General features: G+C 40.1%; 1 long non-coding RNA gene across 3 annotated transcripts in view; it reads right to left on the bottom strand.

Annotated features, from left to right (window-relative positions):
- Positions 1-17,024, bottom strand: part of LOC145532423 (uncharacterized) — a 600,217-nt gene that overhangs the window by 450,946 nt on the left and 132,247 nt on the right. For all 3 annotated transcript variants that reach the window (XR_014073225.1, XR_014073224.1, XR_014073226.1), the window contains one exon: positions 10,815-10,903. This is a non-coding gene — a long non-coding RNA (uncharacterized LOC145532423). The remainder of the gene's footprint in view (positions 1-10,814; positions 10,904-17,024) is intronic.

The following is a 17,024-nucleotide window of genomic DNA, read 5'->3' as shown; positions in this document are numbered from 1 at the left end:
TTATCAGAAAATAATGCTTTAAATACTTTTAAAAATGAACCTTTCTTCAATTAGCTATTTTTCTAGCTAAAACACTAATTAGTTATACTTTGTGTTTATACTTAAACTCACAAGAATCCTATAATCCTGAAAAGCTAAGAAATTTCTGATTTTTTTTCTTTCAAGTACTCAAAAGTGACTTTTGAAACTGTTGTTGAATATGCTTCTAAAAGTTTCAATACTCGACTTGATTAAAAAATTGTCTTGTTAAATAGTAATGATATACCCAGTATTGATTACATATAGGAAAATAGGCTCAGTGACTGTAAACTGATAAACACTTTCTGGATAGCAAGTTGGAAATAATGATTAAAATTTCAAATACCCATATCTTACCATCCAAAAATTCTACTGCTGAAATTATTATTAATAAATCTCATATGGATGTGCTTTATAGCACTGATTTAACAACAAATATCTGGAAATAACTTGAAATAAAGTATTTCTCAACAGAAGACATATATAAACTAGAGTTTATATTCCTAGAAAATAATAATAAGCTGTTAAAAAGAACAAACTATATTTTATGGATATTAATATGGGAAAAGTTTAAGTGAGAAAAGCAGAGCTCAAAATAATATACCTGATGTGACCTCAATTATGAGTATTTAGAAGAATATATAGAGATAAGAATAGATGTAACATTATATACCAGTTTGAACATTGCTTTTTCTGAATGAATCCCAAGAAATTACTAACAGTGGTTTTCTTTATGCAGAAGAATGGCAAGGAGAGAAATTAGAAAGAAAAATTTCAGTGTTTGTTTTCTTTTAATTTGCCTTTCACGTTTCACTTATGTCTTTTTTTTGTATATGCCTTTATTGAATATCTAACAATTACAAATACTTAAGCATTTAAAAATAAAGGTGGATGAAACTGACATAGCATATGAAGCAGCTTTCATGAATCTATATAAATATATGTCCATTTATCTGCATAAATATGTGAATAATACATATGTGGAGCTATATATATATTACGTACAGGAAATTTCTTATATATAAGGGAATGTTCACATGCATGTATATGAAACACAGAGTTGATAGCTATCTCATTGAATTAATTATTTTACCAGCCCATATTTAATTTTTTAAATTTCCCTATAAATAACTTGTTTTCATGTGATTCCCTTCCAAGAAAAAACAGAGTCTAGCTCCACCCCAGGGGAGTGTATTTGGATGAATGTGTCAAAGGTTAAAATATAACAAAATTAATTATTATTTCTCCTACATTTTATTAACCTGGACATTTTCTCGCTTGAGAACACACAGTGTGCTGAATTTACGGCACACAATCCTGTTTCAGAGAAATGAAGCATCTTATATTATTTTTAATTCATTGAAGTAAAACGGATAATAAATTATTTAGTTTAATTAAAACCTCTTTATCAGATGGGCATTTATCCATGACATTGTTATGCACAACTGGTGATCTGCAGAAGGCATCATTTTCCATTCTCTTCTCATTTCATTTAAGGGTTCTTTTAATTGCATTTCAAATTACATCTATTTCCACAAAGTCATACTATAAACTCATCAGACATTTGTGCCTACTCCTTTACCTTTGGCATTAAAAATCTTTCTTCCATTTGCTTTTAAATTCATCCTTTTTGCTTTATGTTCGAATGGAGAAACCAAGGAACTCTAAAATATGGTATTTAAAAAGGTTGGAAACGACTAGCCTGGCTTGAATCCCAGCTCTGCGTTTGGGAAAATTACTTATTTTCTCTAAGACCCAGCTTCTTTTCTCATCTATAGTATGAGGATAATGATGGTTTTTAAATACAGTGCAGAAACACATGTAAGAAATAATGTCTGATAATGTCTTGAAATACATTTTCGTCTGGGGCTCGGGAGGACAGAGGAGCGAGAGGAGGTGAACGCAACCTTTTAACACTGAGATGTTAGGCTGCGAGTGTGGAGGCTCCGCTCGAACACTGTCAAGATTCTGGCAGCAGAGTTTAATTCCCTTTGAGCATGAGGATTCCCTGAATTCTCCAGGGTTCCACCTCCTCTTTCCATGCCCTCCCCTTGGAAGCTCATTAAAGCCTCATTCTTAATATTATTTTAAATTGCCTTAATTTTAAAACTTCGCCAGATTCTCATATTCTTTATTGAAATATTATAGTCAAGACTGGGAAATTAAAGGGATCAAGGTGTATAAGAACCTATAAGGTGCCAGAAAGGAGTATTTTACTAAAGATTCTATGAGGAGGCAGGGAAAAGAATTACAATATATACAACAAGGCAAAAATATATTATTGAATTCCTCATAAAAATGTGTCTTTTTCCTCAAAGATTTTCTTCTCTTCCACAGCTTCAACTCTCTCGTCTCCCTTCCTACCTTGACCTGGGGGAAACACATCTATCTCTTAATCTTAGCTCTTTGGTTCCCTATTCCGTGAAACAAAATTTGATAATTGGCTAAAAGCATGTCATGTCTTTCCTCAAGCATAATGACTTGGTGCTTCAGCCGCGGTAAGAATCTCTGGTCCTCCGTCCTTCTCATGGCTCCAGGGGGCAGGACCGACACGTCTCTATTCTTCGCTCTTAGGGAAAGTCCATCCTAGGTGTCTTTTCCTTTGTTCACAAAAATTTGAATACTCACCCCCCCCAAAAAAAAAAGATTCTCACTCACAAACACTATCATAATGAAATACCTGACTATTTATATAGAAAGATAAAACAGCTATTATTAATTACTATAGAAAATGTGGTATTAGTAACAGTGGTGAAGATGGTGGTGATGCTGGTGATAAATACAGAAGAAAGACGGGAATACTATTGCTTGATATAAGAATTATCTTTCTTTAACTTCACAAGAATGTGAGTAGGTACCACTGCCGTAACTCCTGAGAGAGAAACAAAGGCTCAGAGAGATGAAATCACTTGTACTAACTCACAAAGCAATGTTTCATCTGAGATGTATCCCCGCCCAAAGCCCAGGCAGGCTATCAACAAAACTGCATGTTAAACTGACTCCTTAAAAAGCAAAAAATAATTTAAAAATAAAATAAAAGATGTTCACTGGGAACGCTTTCCATTGGCTTCACTTCTAACTCTACTCAATAAATAAATTTTGTGTGCCTATAAGATGCCAGACACTAAGCCAGGTGTTGGGAATTGAAAAAGAAAAAGCAAAAATCTGGATCTGATTTACACATTTTCTTCTATCCAGCTTTCCTGTCTTGCTTAAGTAACATATTATTCCTTGTTGTTTCTTTCCTGGAATTAATTCTTTTATCTTGTTGTTCTTGCTACTGTTTTGTTTGCAGAAGGAAAGGGAGATAGTGAAAATCAGATACTAATGATTATTTCTTCATCTTAGATTATCTAAACTTTGTCAGCGGTAAAGAATCCGCCTGTAATGCAAGAGATGAGGGTTAGATCCCTGAGTCAGGAAGATCCTCTGGAGGAGGAAATGGCACCCACTCCAGTATTCTTGTTTGGGAAATCCCATGGACAGAGGAGCCTCGTGGGCTACAGTCCACAGGTTACTCTCAAAGAGTTGAACATGACTGAAGAGACTGAACATGGACACACACTCCTTTCTTTATTCAAGTTTAAAATTCAAGTGGATCAGATGGTTCTGATTAGGAGATAAGATTGCTGAATCACCCTGACTGTTACAATGAAAGCATAAGATACTCTTGCCAGGGTTCGCCAGAGATGGTGGATGGGGGTTAGACCCAAATATGCATGCGTGCTAAATCGCTTTAGTCGTGTCCGACTCTTTGCGACCCAATGGACTGTAGCCCACAAGGCTCCTGTCCAAGGGATTCGCCAAGCAAGAATCCTGGAGTGGGTTACTACACCCTCCTCCAGGGGATCTTCCCAACCAGGGGTTAAAACTGCACCTCCTGTGGCTGCCTTCATTGCGGACAGATTCTTCACAGCTGGGCCACCAGGGAAGCCCTAGATGCAAACACTTCCATGAAAATTCTCACACATGTGAACAACTCTGGGGACAAAATAAAGGGATATCATATACCTTTGCTTGCTATTACATTATATCACATTATTTGTTTAATTCTATTTCTTGCAACAACTTTGTAAAACAGATATGTTTATCTTCGTTGTTTATATATGAAAAGAGAATGAGAGGTTAAGAAAGACCAAAGATCTCAGCACTGGGCAGTGGTAGGCGTGGGCCAGGTGTTCTAATCCTATGCCATTACTAATGGTCTCCTTTCAAAATAATATTATAGGACCTTGTCTCTGTTCGATAACATTCTGCACTAATGGTGGAGATTATTACTTATAGGCATAGCAAGGATTCTTTACAAAATGAAATTGCAAATTAAAGCTTCCTCATTTCCTGAAGGAGCATTATTTTCACTTACGGCTTGTGATTCATCTTTCTGTACAACAGGCCACATCTGTTTTCTTTGCCACCACGTATCCTGCGCCCAGGCTACTGCCTCCAACCAAGGAGATACTCAGCCAACATTTACTAAAAGCCTTGATGTACAAATGATGGTTGAGTAGCAAATGTTTAAACTGTTAACCATATTCACTTTCATATAAATCAACTTCCATTTTTCTCCTTGACTCTTCTTCCATTTTCAGGTATTGATATCAAACGCAGAGAGAGAAAAGCCGAACAAAACGAGACGCTAGAGTTGTGACCGGCAAGATCGCAGAGGTTCGGCTCAGCAGTGTGGTTATACAGACTCACAGAGCAAACACCGTAAGCTGAAACCAAGGACACAGACGAGCAGAGGGCGCTGTGGGGGAGCCGGGAGCGCAGGGCATCTGGCCGAGAGGGACGTGATAAGACCACACAAAACCTGATCATTAAGCTGGGGACCCTGAAAGGGTTTTGTTTGTTTTTAAAGTTTCACCTGAGTAGAAAGTCCTGTTTTTTTCCTTAAGAAAAAATGTAAATCCCCTATGGAAAAATACACCCTCACTTTAAGTCCAAAGTTTCCCCCAGTTTAAGATCAAATATGCGTGAGTTCACAATCAAAGACGACAAAATATGACAAGAAACAGACCACAAGAGCATCACTAGAGGCAGCAGGCAGCAAGTTCAGGCTCCAATAATCTCACACAATGGGGTTATGAAATGCACCATACCGATAATTTTGTAAAAAGCAAAAAATTAAAGATATGGAATAAAAGAAAGACAAGGGGCATTTAGTAAGAGAATAAAACATAGCTAAGTAGATACTGGAAAGAAAGGAAGAAAATCATGTTTTTAAAAATTGGAAGAAAAAAAGATTAAAATTGTAAATAAAGGGTGAATTAGGCATATGAGAAAAAGGGATTATTGAACAGGAAAATCTGAAATAATTACTCAAAATGCAGGCCACAGATGAACATTATGAAATAGAGGTTAAGAGATGTGGAGAGGAGAATGAGAATCTAACGTAAACTTAATTAGAATTCCATACATGTATACCTGTGGCCGATTCACATCAGTGTATAGCAAAAAGCACTAAAATATTGTGAAGTAATTATTCTCCAACTAAAATAAATTAATTAATTTTAAAAAATTAGAGTCCCAAAAAGATAGAAGAAAGTTATGTAAAAATATTTTGAAAAAATATTGACTATATTCCAGAACCAATGAAAGATATGAGAGAAAAATAAATGGAAGGAAATCTCACACAGAGACAATGTAGTGACCCTGAGAAAGCAACACAGACGGGGGGATCTTTGCTGCAGTCAGAGTGGGAGACACACCCGATCACGGAGGGATTATCCTGACAGCTCCTCTACAGCAACAGGAACCTTCGGAAAAACTAAAAGAAACTAATCCTCCACTGGATAGCTTATACCACTGAAATTATATTTCAAGAACAGAAGTTGAAATAAAATCATTTTTATGTAAACAAAAACAAGGGACTTTTACCATCAACAGGCTTCTAACGGAAATGTTCAAGAGTATACTTTAAAACAGCAAAGTATGGTCTAAACTATCTCCCAGAAGGAAGACCTCAGGTGCATGAAGAATTAATGGAAACGCTAACAAAGATAGGTATAGCTAAGCAAACATTGTCAATATTAAGCAATAGTAATGTCTAATCTATTGGATTAAATGATGAAAATAACACACTGAACAAAGGCACGTATTTGTGAAGTTGTAATCAGAGTTTAAGTACTGTAAATTTCTTTAGTTATTTGCAAACGGCTGTAATATAAGTGTAGCAGAGGAACAGAATCTGTCACTTTCAGCAGGGGGGAACAGAAAGCACTGTAATGAAAGGAGTAATGAAACGCTTTGGCAGAGGCAGAAGAGGGGAAAGTAGAAGCTTATAAAAATCGGGATCAGAGCGATGCACGAAAAGCACTAGGACAGAAACAAGTCCCAATGTACTAATGTCAGAATGTTCCGGAAACAGCTGCAGGTGCCAAAAATCTGTGACGATTATTAAAACTCAATTCTGCCAAAGGCTCATGGTATCTAAGGAGAAATTCTTCTGAAGTGCTTATCGAGGCACAAAATGGAAACTGTGGCTCAAGTTCCATACAGCAACAGACAGTAACATTGCTTGGACCTTTATACGGAATAATGAAGAACTACAGAATCATATGAAGAGCATCATTTTCTCTGCTTGGCTGAAACATGAATCCCACAGCTCTGTGGCTAGCATGCACATATCACAGATAAGACAACAACAGGGAAACTTACCCCAGACCCACCCCCAGGGGCTGGGGAGCCAGCTCTAAACCCACAGTCTGACTCCTGAGGCTGTGCGCAAACCACCTCTGCTCTCCTGCCTCCATTTTTATTTTATGTCGTTGCCGAGAGTTCAAAGCCAGCTGCCCCACACAGGAAAGGGTGAGTGGGATGGAATCAGTAATGACCTTTCTTGATTCAATTCAGAAGCTCCACAACCACAGAAAGACTTGAAGAAACAAGTTACTCAGGCACAGTGATAACCCGCAAGCCTGCCTGCACCCACAGTGCCCAGAGCCGTGTGATGAGCAAGAACCGTGCAAGTCGCTTACAGACTATCTTCAGAGTCTCTACACTAACCCACATGTTTCTGCATTTAAGGTGATTCCCTAGTGCAGCTGACAGAAATCCCCTTTGTCCCTCTCTTTCCTCCTGAGCTCCATTTTCAATAGCTCAGCCCCTGCTGGGTGTAAGGGGACAGTAAACCTGGACAATCAAAAGGCGCCCCATCCTGATGGCCAAGCCTGAATGGGGACAGACAAGGCTAGGAAGCACCATCCCTAACCTTCCAGACCGCACCCTGGCTTCCAGGTGATCATTACAGGAGGTGGGTTGAAACAGGGCAGCTTAACTGAGCCCATTTTCAGAGCACCACCAGGTCTCATCCTGATCTTGGACGAGCCTGACAGGGTACCACAAGCAGGAAGATGGTTTTCAGCGATGCATGCAGCTTACCAGTGTGTTTCCTAAGACAACCACGTTTCTGTCGGTAGCTTTAAGATGGGATGGGGCAAAAGGCTGAGAGATCAGAATGTGGAGAGGAAAACAATAAAACAAGAAACATAATTTACAATTTTTTCCCAAATCACTATTTCACATTCTTTGTCTCAGAGAATAGGAATGGAACACTGTTCCCACGACAGAGGCGGGTTTTGGTTTTTTAATCCTACACAGACATAAAATTCAAAATAAATTATGGATTACCAAGAAGAGTGGATAGCTTTTCATTACACGCTCTCTCTCCAGCCAGCCTACAAGGATCTATAGGGGTGTGTGATCTTGAGCAACATTTTCTGCCCACATTATTTCTTGAACAATATTTTCCATCCACATTATTTTAAAAACTATTTTAAAAGATAGTTTTAATTGAATAATAATTTTGATGTAAATATGAGCTGCCCCATATTGATTAATTATCATCTGCCAGGTATATGCTAAACCCTTTACACATTTTGTTTTATCTAATCCTTACTTTTTCCATTTAATAATTGGGAAAACAGCATCTTAAAGACATCAATTTGCCCTTGTTCACACAGCAGGGAGGTAGGAAAACCTGGATTCAAACTTGGACAGGATCACCGAAGCATCTGTGCTCTCACCGATGGGACGCAGAAGAGCTTGCAAGGCTAAAAGGGCGGTAGACACTCGGTGACTTTAAGGAAAAGAGAGAAGCAGAACAAAAATGTATTTTACTGAGTCCTTACTGTGTACTGGGCTTCCCTTGTGGCTCAGCTGCTAAAGAATCCGCCTGCAATGCAGGAGACCTGGGTTCGATCCCTGGGTTGGGAAGATCTCCTGGAGAAGGGAACAGCTATGCACTCCAGTGTTCTGGCCTAGAGAACTCCATGGACCGTACAGTCCATGGGGCCGCAAAGAGTCGGACACAACTGAGCGACTTTCACTTTCACTAATACGTACTAGGCACCGTACAAGGGGCATCTAATGTGATGTTATTAATATTACTGCACAAAATTACCATTACAAGCTTAGGAGGGAGAATTTCTGTCTCCATGTTTAATACATGAAGAAACTATGGCTGAGAAATCCTAGGAAACTTGATCAAATCACATAGCTAATTGCACAAGAGTAGAACTAAACCCAGGCCCGTCTGATTTCAAGGCTCATCTCTCACTAGTTTGTGAGGCTGTGTGTGTGTGTTAATCACTCAGTTGTGGCTGACTCTTTGCGACCCCATGTACTACAGCCCACCAGGCTTCTCTGTCCATGGGATTTTCCAGACAAGGATACTGGAGTGGGTTGCCATTTCCTTCTCCAGGGGATCTGTCTGACCCAGGGATCGAACCCAGGTCTCCTGGGTTTGTGAGACTGGCGGCCTCTAAAATGGTGCCCAGGGTTCTCCCGTCTCCTGCTCTTCGCACCCTTGTGGAATTCTCTTATCTCCGATGTGGACTGGCCCCGCTGATTCACTTCTAACATACAGCATCGAATAAGTCAGGGGATGCCACTGCCCAAACCAGCTTCTTCCTGAAAGATGATGATGTTCATCTCTCTCTCAGCCCTCACTCTGGCAAAAGCAAGTTCCCATGTTGTGAGCAGGCCTACAAAAAGGCTCACACGGCTGGAATGAATGACTCCACCTAACAGACAAAAGAGAACTTGGGACCTGTCAAGAGCCACAGGAGTCAGCTTGGAGATGAATTCTCAAAGACCTGGCAAGGACTTCCCCGGTGGGGCAGTGGATGATAATCTGCCTGCCAAGGCAGGGGACACAGGTTCGACCTCCGGTCCAGGAAGATTCCACATGCCGTGGATCAACCAAGTCCTGGCACCACAACTCCTAATCCCGCGCTCTAGAGTCCTCAAGCCGTAAGTACTGAGCTTGCGCTGCACAACCAGAGAGAGCCCGCACGGAGCCACTGCGTCCCAGCACAGAGAGCCCGCACGGAGCCACCGCGTCCCAGCACAGACTAAAATACATGCCAACGCTCCCCTAGTCCCGCCGTGAGAAATCCACAGTCCCAACCCACGTCTGGATTCCTGTCCTCTGAGGTGCCGAGGGACAGACCAGCAGCAAGGCTGTGCCCAGACTCCTGACCCAGGGAAACTGCTAATGCACAGCTGTCGGCAAGCTGCTGTCTCCTAACACACAGGACAGACAGCTTATACAAGGGGGGTGGATGCATGAAGGGCAGAGTCGGGAGAGCAATGTATTCTAGACGGCGTTCATCCTTTCTACTGGAATCGCTGTCTTAAATTCCTTCTGGAGCAAGACCAGCTGTAAATGACTAAAACATCCAATAATCAAATAAATAAAGACTGTATATTCATTTGGGTTCACTACTTTTCTATTAGGATTCTTACTCCCTTGGAGGAGTTAAGGTTTGCAATCAATCACTTTAATCAGTTCTATATGTTTAGCTGAACTTAGCCTCAGAGAACAGAGGTTCTGAATTTTAGAGGGATGTCAAAAACTGGGAAATTTAAAGTTAATAAGTTAATTTGAAGTACTACAGGACAGATTCTATGATGTGCAACTAACACTTAATATTTATTGAGCAAATTTACCATAAATAATTCACAACTCATTCGATACCAACCTAGAAGTAAACTATTCAAAAATTAAAATTATATTTGATTCAGAGCCAATTTATTTATTTTATTTTTTAATTTATGATCCTAGTCCTGTCCCGCTTTGCAGTGTCTTGTAGTGTCTTTATAAGCTGGATCTCAAATTAGTCAGACTTTTCACATAATCAAGACAAATCTGTTGTGAACTTCAGAAAGTAACAAATAATAAGCCAGGTAACCAAGAAATTCTTTCAGGTGATGTCAAGGAGATAACTGAGATCATTTTTTTTAAAAAATAAGAAACTAATATGCTACTATTTGAAGTGTTATCTTAATAAAAGGAAGCAAACCTTGGTGCCAGTATAAAAATACTGACGCCATGAATTGTGCAGCCCAGTTACTTTCAGGACTCTTATCTGAAGCATACAGTCATGTGGAATTCTAGGTAACCACATGTAAGAGTATTTTATGTATTTCTGTAGAAATATAAAGGATCCCCAGACAATAAGATCCGCTGCCTTGACCTCTGTGAGATTAAATTGGGGATGGGGCAGAGAGGGCGTTTCTTTGAGACATCCATCTTTCGGAGGACATATAAAAGCTCTTCTAAAGAAACCATGAGAAGTGGTGAACATGCCAGATTAAAAACACTAGGTGAAGGCCTGCCGTAGAAAAATACAGAAGTTCTAAGATACAGACTATTTGCAGCCCCGAACTGTCAGTATCACTTTCATTTATCTTTCCGGCCAACCTCCATTTTTCCTTTCAAATCAAAAGCTAAAGTAAGACACACATTTAGGAGAAAGTTGTCAAAATTCATTTTATGGAAATGTGCTACTCACGGGTATCCTTTGATCAGCAGCAGCATCTTTTGAAATTGAAATTGAATAGATTATATGGCGATCAGTCTCTTCTCGCCTTCAGAGTTCGGCTAGAAATAAATTGGAAACGCATGTGAAAATACAACCTCCTTTTTGGTTTGAGCTTCCCTAATATTGGTTTCACCTCAACTTTGAACAAGAACTGTCACAAAGCTCTTGGCAAATGTGGCTCCTAGAATCTTCTTTAGAAAGTATGGACATGCTTCACTCTAATAAGCTATATTCATTAACTGATCTTACAGAGTTTGTAATTATACTAAAATTTGGGTCTCAGGAACTTATGAATTCTAGGAAGAACCTATGCCAAATTTCTAAAGAATTACATAGCTATCTTTGAGTTTAGCAAGTCCAAATCTACCAGTTAGCAATCTGGGGGGTTCAAATGACAGGAATATAAATCAAACTAGATTAAGCAAAAAATAAAATGAAATAATTGAAAAAGTATAGGAAGGTGGACCTCACATTCAACGTGGTTAGATAATTCAAACACTTTTATGAGAAGTTTATCTCAGGTGACTTCCTTGGGGGTCCAGTGGCTAAGACCGCACACTCCCAGTGCAGGGAGCCTGGATCAATCCCTGGTCAGGGAACTAGATTCCATATGCTGCAACTAAGGATCCCGCATGCCACAGCAAAGACCCATCAGAGCCAAATAAATAAATAAATATTTTAAAAAAGAGAAAAGAAAAGAAATTGCCACACTGTTTTCCAAAGTGGTTGTGCCACTAAAAAAGAAAAACAAAAGATGTGAGTCTCAGACTTTCTTACTCTGGCTCCCTCTCTCTACACCTTTCAATCCCCCTTTATATTCTGTTACATTTGCTTTCAAGTCAGGGCCTCTATCTGATGGCCACTGATGCTCCAGACTGATACCTTCACAGCTCTGAGTCTAATAAAATGAGCATGCCTTTCTCTTAGTAGTTTCTGCAAGCACTGTGAAATCTAGACTCACTGGACCAGATTGAGTTACTTGTCCATCCCTGAATCTAAGGGTGTAGGTCTGGATTAGAACACGCTGACTGGCCAGCCTGGGTGATAGACCCGCCCTTTGAGATTGAGGACTGACTACTAGACTCAGACATACCTGAAGCTCATAGGGTGGGACTAGGAACTGGTGGGCCTGCAAGAAAACATGGAAGGGATGCTCTAGAATAGGAAATAAAATATGAGCAGGAAAAAGCAACAGACGTCCATGATATTACCCACCAACCAAAACTTCCAGTAAGCAGTGTGCATTTTTGATAAAGCCGAAGTATTTTAAACTCCCCGTTAGGTTGGAAAGTTTTGTGATGCCTTTCCATTTATTAAAAATGAAGACAAACTCCAAATTAAGAAAAATAATTGGTGGACATGTGTCACAGATGGCAATTTCTATTCTAAGTGCAGCCTGGCATGATTTTTATTTCCAACATGCAAGATGCCAAAAATTGGACAAACTGCTTAATCTGATTCCTATCACCCGTCTGACTGGCCGTGAAAAACAATTTGACCAAAATCTGCAATGTGCTTGAGGAACCATTCTGTGAAAAAGAGAGTCAAATGAATTTTCTGAAACTGCAGGTATGCAGCCAGAACACAGCCATGGTGCATATATTGAACACATCAATTTCTCTTCCAGAAATCTCTTTTATAATCTCCAGCACTTGGTTTCAAGATACCTGCATCTGATCACACAGGGAACATTCAGGTTTCCTCAAAACTCAAAGATAATTCACGTTCTGAAACAAAACCTCCTCCCTGGCATAACAAAACTGCTTTCAAACAGCCACTGTAGACAATTAATTTGATTTATGTGGAGGCTTCTAAGCTGAATGACTCGTCCAGTCTCTGAAATGAAGGCTAAAAAGGCCATTGGCAAAGGATGGTAACAGGTTCTGCCATGTCTTCTTGGTCATGTCTATAATTTAACACCCATCTGTGGACACAGTTCCAACTGCAAATTAACAGATGGCCCTGTCCATGTACAGAGAAATGAGGTTTTCATACCAAAAAACAACAAATGGTCTTCTGAAATAATTGGGTGCAAAAACATTAACTTCATAAAAGTTAATAGGCATCATCTTCTCAAATTTTAAATCCATCCTGCCATGTATCATTATGATTGAGTACGATGCACTGAAATCCTAGCGATTAATAAGACAAGCACGTCGAATAAATCAATGACCAAACAATAACTTCAGACAGCCATAAGTGTTTTGAACAAAAATGCACAGATTAGTGTGAAAGAGAAGCCGTGGTTGTGGGTGCGGGCACTGGCGTCAGGGAGAAATCACCTAAGGCAAGACTGGTGGGGAGGGACAGCTTTCGGAAGGGATGGCAAGGCTGAGAAGAAGCAACCCAGGAAAAGATTCAGGGCGTCATTTTAAGGGGAGGAAAGGCCAAAATACCAAGGCCTGGGGACGCGTTAAGGAGAAAAATGCATCTCCTTTCTTGTTGTTGTTGTTTAGTCGCTGAGTCATGTCCACCTCTTAGCGACCCCCATACTCTGTCATCCTCCAGGCTCCTCTGCCCATGAGATTCTCCAGTGAAGAACACTGGAGTGGGCTGTCACGCCCTCCTCCAGGGGATTTCCCCGATCCAGGGATCAAACCCAAGTCTCTTATGTCTCGTGCATTAGCAGGCAGGTTATTTACCACTAGTGCCACCAGGAAAGCGATTTATATCTTTAATTGCCTTTATTTTGAAATGAGAAGAAACATTTTTTAATAGATTTTTTTTTTCACCTAGAGCTTTAAAATGAGTTTTGTCTGTTTTTTCACACATATGCCCATCACACTGGTGAGTCTGTAAAAGTGGTTCCATTCCTGCATTAGAATGTAAATTCCTGGAGCTCAGGGATTCTTCTATCTTTATCATTAACCATTGATCCCATCTTCCTAGACCTCAGAAGTGCTCAGCACCCAGTAGGCATTCATGCGTCTATTAGATTTTTGCTATTAAATATTGCAAAATGATTAAAAAACTAAAACCTTGTTTTTTGATGCACATTTGACTATTTAATACAGGGGCAAGAGGAAAAAGGGACGACAGAGCTTGAGATGGTTGGATGGCATCATTGACTCAATGGGCATGAGTTTGAGCAAACCCCGGGAGAGAGTAAAGGACAGGGAAGCCTGGCGCGCTGCCGTCCGTGGGGTCACAGAGAGCTGGACACAACTGAGCAGCTGAACGACGATGACAAAGGGGGAGAAAAGAAAGAACAAAGCCAGTGCGGTACTATTTGTATAATGACACACTGCAGGGCTTCAGCCCCCGCTTCTGATGCTGCCATAGCGCGGGAGCTGACGAGAGATGAGAGAGAGGCTGCACCCACACTCGCCACAGCTTCCCAGTGAGATAACTCTCCAGCCCTAGCGTTCCTCGTTAAAAAAAAAAAAAGGCTTCTGTTTTTTAAGCACTTTCCATTATTAGATATCTCACAATGTATTCACTCAACAGATATTTTAGTGCCTTCTATGTGTTAAAGCAGATTGACATAGTTCAGTTCAGTAGCTCGGACATGTCTGACTCTTTGCGACCCCATGGACTGCAGCACGCCAGGCTTCCCTGTCCATCACCAGCTCCGGGAGCTCGCCCAAACTCACGTCCATCGAGTCGGTGATGCTACCCAGATTGACGTAAGAATTAGCCAAAAGGACTTATCCTCGGACAATGTGGGTTTGAATCTCGTCTGCCACTTGCCAACTGTGACATCCTGGGTTACTTCTTCAGGCATCATTTTCCCTAAATAAGGGGAGAATAGGAAAGACTATCTAGCAGGGTTGTTAGAAAAACATGGAAGAAGATATTGAGCAACTTGACACCTAGATCATGGTAAATATTCCAAACATACTTGCTGTCATTAGTAATACTATTATTAATATTGTCATTTGCCAGGTAAACTGTAGTTACCGTCGCACAAGTAAAGTGTATTAAGATTTATCTCTGGAGGTTGATGAAAGGGGGATTCTGTGTCTTTTAATGGTGATCACTAAGCCACACGCCTTAGGAAGTGTTTTGTATCCTTTCCTACAGTCAACATGGTGTATTTAAAAAAAAAAAAGAAAAATTTTGCAGCAGGTCAATTCCTAAGTAGCTATTTTGGACAATTCCTTTCAATGATCTGGGCTTATCTGGTCAGGCTGTGTGCCCCCAAAGGTTTACAGTTTTAGAAAGCAAGACCTCTAAACTCGTCACATGAAAAGAGACTAGAAGCACGATTATCTGCCCTGGGTCACGTCAGGTGGAGACAGTCATTGACAAGAGGCACCACATCTAATACCCAACTCAAAATGAGGTCAACTCCTTCTTCCCAGATGACAGTTCTGAATCCTCAGGGAATTAAAAATGGGGATAAACTGAGCATGCCACATTTGGTAAAACTGGAAGGAGTCTTGAGTCTAGCCCAGATGTCAGATCTGGTAATGAAGAGGAAAAGCTCATTTTTACTTCTTCCAACCGGAGGCAGCAGAGAAACGGGGACTGGGTCTTTGAGTGGCATCAGCTTACATTACGCCCTGGTCCCTGTGGGTTTCTCTATTAATGGGTTTGCTATTACCCAGGCTTTGATCTATGCTGGGCTTCCCACTGTTTTTCAGAATAAGAAGCTTCCTTGGATTTATTACAGTCCAGCCTATCCATAATGCATTTAATATTATTTCACCATCCACATCTCTACCCGTATTATAGTTTCACAGAGAAGTGATTTTCCTTCTCTAAAAATAAGGTGCCACATTTGGAATTACATTTATAAGATGACAGTAATCCAGTAATCACTTCTTGGAACAGAGATTTGCAGGACAACATAATATAATAATCATTATACACTTAGATATGGGGATGATGAGAGGAAATGCAAATTTCATTATTTCTGATAGCTCACTTCCAATGAAAGTTGACATAAATTAAAAGTGAGTCTGAAAGAAAAGCAATTTGGGTCTTTTATCCCAGATCAAGTTTTTTTCTCTAGGAGGGAAGAGAAAACCACCCAGAAGTTTCAAAAATGAACAGAATCTCATTTAACATGTATCACATCAAAGTTCCTTTTCCCTCCCCATCTCACTGAAAATAAAAAGCAACCCAGATGAATCATTTTTCCATAGTAAAAAAGATAGATGACTTCAAAGAAGGCAGGTATTTTCCCTTTCCCCTCTCTTCTACCTCTGTTTCATTAGGTTAGCTGGTGTTCATCCTAATATGCTTTTTTAAAAGAATCTCTTTGAGGCAGGAAAAAAGGACGGTGTTTTCTTTATTATTACCCTTGTTTCTGTTATTTTTCCCTCTCCTTTATAACACACAGCAGTTTCTTCGCCTGGAGGACGTGGGACTGCTGAAAGCCCATAAGCATTTGGTGTCTGTTAAGCTGTGTGCGTTTAACAGTTAGAGAAAGGGCTGAGTCACCTATCGAGATTAAGTTTCACTCCAAGAAATTCTTTTCACTGAAACTGCTGAGAGAGGCTGAGAGAGACACAGAGGGCAGGAGAGAGAGGTGACAAAGCATAAAATATACCTGACGAAGACACACTGCAATGTTTTATGTGCCAGGAAAATTATATCCCGGGCTGCTTCCCTGAGGACAGTCCACTTAGAAACAGTGTTTCAAAGTCAGTCTGTAGGAAAAATATTTCCACCTTCATTTGAAAGATTAGCACCTTGTTCCCCTTTGTTACCAAATTGAAAATAAAACCAGTTTCCTTGGTTTGCATAAGGCATGAAGGAGAAGAAATCTGAGTTCATGTGCTGTATTCTGCTGGCATTAGCTGTGTCTCTAATGTCAAACCAGCTCCCTCCACTGGGCTAAAAATGACCAAAATTGTTTGCACGGCAGTTTTTCTATCTGTGATGTCCCCGATATGCTTTGATCTGGTTAGACTTCGGCTTATGACATCTCAAGGCTAACAGTGTTACCAGGTTCTGGTGTGCGCGGGCATGTGTGTGTACAGCAAAATGCACACCAGTACAGAAAGCAAAAACATCTCCGTGCAGGAGGCTGTGCATTGCACACTTTTTATCCTTCCCACTTCTGTGTCTTTTTGTGTTACTAATAAATATGAAGGTTAAACAAAATTTTGGGAAATAAATTTTAAAATCAAGATAGAAGGATGTATCAATGAAAAGACTAGAAAAACTAGGCACAGGGAGAAAAATGGTAGAGAAACACTTCAAAACATTCAGTCTCCAGCTACAGGCTAG

Source organism: Giraffa tippelskirchi, chromosome 13 (genome assembly GCF_054371585.1).
Source record: "Giraffa tippelskirchi isolate mGirTip1 chromosome 13, T2T-mGirTip1v1.2.pri, whole genome shotgun sequence".
Taxonomy (NCBI): domain Eukaryota; kingdom Metazoa; phylum Chordata; class Mammalia; order Artiodactyla; family Giraffidae; genus Giraffa; species Giraffa tippelskirchi.
Note: the sequence above shows the minus strand (reverse complement) of the source record. Positions and strands in the feature narration are given on the sequence as shown.